The 5,511-nt window shown below is 40.0% G+C and overlaps 1 pseudogene; it reads right to left on the bottom strand.

The window, feature by feature from the left end:
* Positions 1-4,199: 4,199 nt before the first annotated feature.
* LOC102260167 overlaps positions 4,200-5,511 on the bottom strand; it is a 69,647-nt pseudogene continuing 68,335 nt past the window's right edge.

Raw genomic sequence — 5,511 nt, 5'->3', positions numbered from 1 at the left:
AAGAAAGGAAGAAAAGAAAGAAAGAAAGAAAGAAAGAAAGAAAGAAAGAAAGAAAGAAAGAAAGAAAGAAAGAAAGAAAGAAACTAGATCACCAACTTACACCATACACAAAACCAAACTCAAAATGGCTAAAATATATATATATAAGATGGGAAACCATAAAAATCCTTTAGGACTCCATAGGCAGCAAAATAGCAGACATGTGTCATAGCAATATCTTTACCAACACAGCTCCTAGGGCAATTGAAACTAAGCAGAAAATAAACAAATGGGACTACATCAAAATGAAAAACTTCTGTACAGCAAAAGAAACCATCAACAAAACAACAAGAAAGCCCACTACATGGGAGAACATATTTGCCAATGCTATTTCAGATAAGGGTTTAATCTCCAATATTTACAGAGAACTCATACATCTTAACAAATGGAGAAGATAAATGATCCAATCAAAACATGGGCTAAGGACTAAATAGACCCTTTTCGAAAGAGGACATACAGAAGGCCAAGAGACATATGAAAACATGCTCAAAGTCACTAATCATGCAAGAGATGCAAATCAAAACAACAATGAAATACCATCTCACACCTGTCAGAATGGTTATCATCAACAAATCAACAAACTTTCAAGTGCTGGCAAGGATGTGGAGAAAAAGGAACAATTATGCACTGCTGGTGGGAATGCAGACTGGTACAGCCACTGTGGAAGATAGTATGGATTTTCCTCAAAAAATTAAAATGGAACTCCCATTTGACCCAGTAATCCCACTTCTAGGAATATATCCCAAGAAATCAGAAACACCAATCAGAAAGGATATATGCACCCCTATGTTCATAGCAGCACAATTCACCATAGCTAAGATTTGGAAACAGCCTTAGTGCCCATCAGCAGATGAGTGGGTTAAAACCCGTGGTACATCTACACTATGGAATACTACGCTGCTATAAAAAAGAAAGAACTTTTACCATTTGCAACAGCATGGATGGAACTGGTGAGCATATGCTAAGTGAAATAAGTCAGTCAGAGAAAGATAAATATCACATGATCTCACTCATTTGTGGAATATAATGAACAACATAAACTGATGAACAAGAATAGATTCAGAGACAAATGGCAGGGGAGTGAGGGTTAGAGAGCAACCAAAGGACTTGTATGCATGCATTAGATAACCAATGGACACAGACACTGGGGTGGTGGGGGGCTTCTCTGGGGTGGGAATGGCTTGGGGGGGAGGTCAAGCGGGGAAAAAGACATATGTAAAATTTTAGACAATAAATAAATTAAAAAAGAGAGAGAGATTGCAAGAAACACACAACAAAGTGGAAAAACATCCCATGTTCATGGATTGGAAGAATCAACATAGTTAAAATAATGGGCATATTGCCCAAAACAAGATACAGATTTGGTGTAATCCCCATAAAAACCCCAATGTTGTTTTTAAAGAAAGAGAACAAGAAATCATTAGATTTATATGGAACCACAAAAGACCCTGAATATCCAAAGCAATCTTGAGGGGTGAAAAACCAAGGCTGGAGATATCATACTACTTGTCTTCAAATTATACTACAGAGTAACGATAATAAAAACTGCATGGTATTGGCAGAGAAACAGACACACAGATCATTGGAACAGAATAGAGAGCTCAGCTATAAAACCATATGTATTGGAAAGATCATTTTTGACAAAGGATCCAAAAACACACAATGAAGTAAAGATAGTCTCTTCAATAAATGATGCTGGGAAAACTGGAAAGCCACATGCAAATGAATGAAACTGGATGTACAAAAGTTAATTCAAAATGTATCATGACCTAAATATAAGACCTGAAACAATAAGTTGCATAGAATCAAATATAGCTACCAAACTTATGGACCTTGGTCATAGAGAACATTTTATGAACTTGACCCCAAAGGCAAGGAAGGTAAATGGAAAAAAATAAATGAATGGAACTACATCAAACTAAAAAGCTTCTGCACAGCAAAAGAAACTGACAAAAGAAAGAGGTGGCCAATGAGATGGGAGATATTTGTAAACAGTAGCTCCAACAAAGGTTCATTTTCCCAAATATATTAAGAACTCATAAAACTCAACACCAAACAAACAACCCAATCAAAAAGTGAGCAGAGGATCTGAAAATACACCTCTCCCAATAAGACATACAAACTGCCATTAGATATATGAAAAGATGTTCAAACTCACTGGCAATTAGGGAAATGCAAGTCAAAGCTACCATAAGATATCAGATAACACCTGTTAGTGTGGCCATTATCAGTAAGACAAACAATAACAAGTGTTGGAGAGATTGTGGAAAAAAAAGGAAACCCTCATTCATTGTTGGTGGGAATGTAGACTGGTACAACTACTACGGAAAGCAGTCTGGCAACTCCTCAAAAATTTACGAATAGAGCTACCATATGACCCAGCAATTGCTCTCCTAGGTAGATACCTGAAAACATCGAAATCATGTATTCGCAAAGATACATGCACTGCTGTGCTCATTGCAGCATTATTCACCATGGCAAATACATGGAAACAACCAAAGTATCCTGTAATAGAGGACTGGATAAAGAAGATGTGGTACATATACACAATGCAATACTACTCAGCCATAAGAAAGGATGAAATAGATCTATTTGCAACAACATGAATGAACATTGAGAACATTATGCTAAGTGAAATAAGTTAGAAAAAGCTAAGAACCATGTAATTTCACTCATATGTGGGATATAAAACTGACACAAATAGCAGTGTGGTGGTTGTCAGAGGGAAAGGGGGTGAGGGGAGAAGGGGTTCCTAATATATGGTAACAGGAGAAGATTTGACTTTGGGTGGTGGGCACACAGTGCAATATACAGATCTTGTAACATAGAAACCCACACCTGAAACCTATGTGTTCATGTTGAGGAATGTCACCCCAATAAATTTAATAAAAAATTAACAAATTCTACAATGCCAACCTCCAGCCCTTTCTTAAAATTAATTTATTTGTTGATCATTAAACATAGAGTATATATCACAAAATTAATTTTATAGTAAAGTTGGCTGGAGCCTGGATAAATGGACAATTAACCTGTCCTCTGAGAACAGATTCATTATCATAATTGGTAATAAAATACAATACACATGCATGCATAAGACAAAAAACCCTCCCTCTCTCTTATGCATTTGATACAGAAGCAAAAGGCTCAATCTGTAAAGCCTAGGAGGCCTAATTCATTTCATTTTTTTTTCTTTTTCAACTTCCAATGGTAATCAAGTTTTCTTACAGAGCTCTCCCATCTTGTTTGCATTTAATACTCTAGCATTCCTTATTTGAAATCTAAAGCTTGTATTTAACACAAATATATTATTAGGTAGATTTTGAATAACTAGTTAAAATAGAGAATATATAAATTTCATTAGAAGGCTTTAATTAACCTAATGATCAATCATTTATAATTTATCTATATATTATAGGTTAAATATTTCTGAATGAAAAATAAGATAAATCAAATTCTACATATTTTTATTTCTCTCCTGCTGCAAACAATAGTATTGATAGATAAAATATAGCAAAGATAAACTAAAAAACACAGCTGGTCTTGGGTAAAAGACAAGCATCTCCATGGATCAGATACAAAAAAGAAAACCACAAGTGTGAGCAAGGCTGAATGTTGCTGGGTTCCTGCTCTAGTAATAGGCAATAATGGCCAAGAAGTTAGGTCTTTTTGGAGAAGGCAGCTTCACACATGAAGGGGGATCAGGACTAACTCAGTGCTTAAAATAAATAAAAAATAAAAAAGATAGGCATGGGGGGACAGAGCAGTTTACCTTGTCTCATAAAAGGAGGCTGCAAAATGTGAATAAGTCTGTGAGACCTGATTCTAGTATAGGGACCTGTATGGCTGGATGGATATAACTATAAAACTGCTGTATGGGGAGGGATGATAATAGAAATGGAGACAGAAAAAAAGCCCCTAGGTATATTACATTTTCCCCATTTGTTTGTTTGTTTATTTATTTTCCTTCACCTTCTATCCCCTCTATAAGCATTTTTTCCCACAACCAGCATCCCCATTAATAAAACATGGAAGTTGTATGACAGGGAAGGGGGGGAGTGAAATATGACCATTTATAACCACACAAAAACATCTGTACATGTCTAGTGCCTGGCAGAGATGAGGGCAGCAGGGCAACAGGGCCGCGGAGGGCAGGGTCAGCCCTATTTGTAGAGGATATCGTAATGTCCAGGCTGGTAGAGAAGATAGACCCTGGACTCAGAACTCTCAGGGAAGATGTGCGGGTTGGTGGTGCCGATCGCGTCACAATCTATGTACTCCACCTGGACGGAGACGTTGAGGGCCTGGGCCAGCGCGATGATGTGGATGTGGTTGCTCTCCTTGTACATAGGCTCCACCTTCTGCTGGCAGAACTCCTTGACAATCTATCTGCCCTCTATGAAGTGCTCAAAGAACTTGCTTTCCCGCTGCAGGTAGCCAGAGGTGAGCAGCTGCAGGTAGACTACCAGGTAGTTCGAGGTGCTCTGGTCATTGAAGGAAGCCAGCAGGTCTGCTACTGAGGTCTGCTCCTTCACCTGCTCGATCAGGTCCATGAGCGTGTTGTGGAAATCCTCAATTGTGAACTCCGTGAAGCCCTAGGACAGACGTCTTCTTTGCTCTTGGCAGACACAGCCTTGAACCTCTGCAATTCCTTGCTGTCATCCAGCAGCACCTCCAAATGGGAGAATTCAAAGGCTCAATAGAAGTAGTTACCATCAGGCCTGGTCTTGCGGATGTACAAGTATTTTTTGTGAAGGTACTTGATCTTCTGTTGGTAGATATTGTCATCCTCAGCATAATTCTTATACAGAACCGAGAGCTCCAGCTGCTCTGAGACCAGAGAGTTCTGCACAGCAATCTCTTGTTGAACTCGGTCCTGCTGAGCCATGATGGCTTCATCATAGGCCAATCAGTTAACACCTTCAGTGTTGCTGCCTAGTGGCTCCTGCTTCTGCTCTAGGCATATTACTTTTAAGAAGGCATTTACACACAGAGTAAGTGCCTCCTTAAATTTGGTGCCCTAGTTGCCTAACTCTCCTTACTGGGCTCTGCTAAGAATCAGTGAGCCCATCCTATGTAATAAAAGGGTAATATGCAAATCAACTGAATGCAGAATGACATGTCACTATGACAAGCACTGACCACCAAGGGGCAGACGCTCAATGCAGGAGCTGCCCCCTGGTGGTCAGTGCTCTCCGACAGGGGGAGCGCTGCTCAGCCAGAAGCTGGGCTGATGGCTGGTGGGCGCAGTGGCCCACCTCTGCGGCAACACTAAGGATGTCCAACTGAGGCTTAGGCCTGCTGTACTGCAAAAGGGCACAAGCTGGGCTGAGGGACCCTCCTCCCAACCCCCAGTGCACGAATGTCATGCACCAGGCCTCTAGTACAAATATAAATAAACTAGAGGCCCGGTGCACAAAAATTTGTGCACTCGGGGGGGGGGGGGGGGGGGGACCTCAGCCCGGCCCGGGCCCT

The sequence above is a fragment of the Myotis brandtii genome, unplaced genomic scaffold, assembly GCF_000412655.1.
Source record: "Myotis brandtii unplaced genomic scaffold, ASM41265v1 scaffold654, whole genome shotgun sequence".
Classification (NCBI taxonomy): domain Eukaryota; kingdom Metazoa; phylum Chordata; class Mammalia; order Chiroptera; family Vespertilionidae; genus Myotis; species Myotis brandtii.
This window is presented reverse-complemented; position numbering and strand designations above follow the sequence as displayed.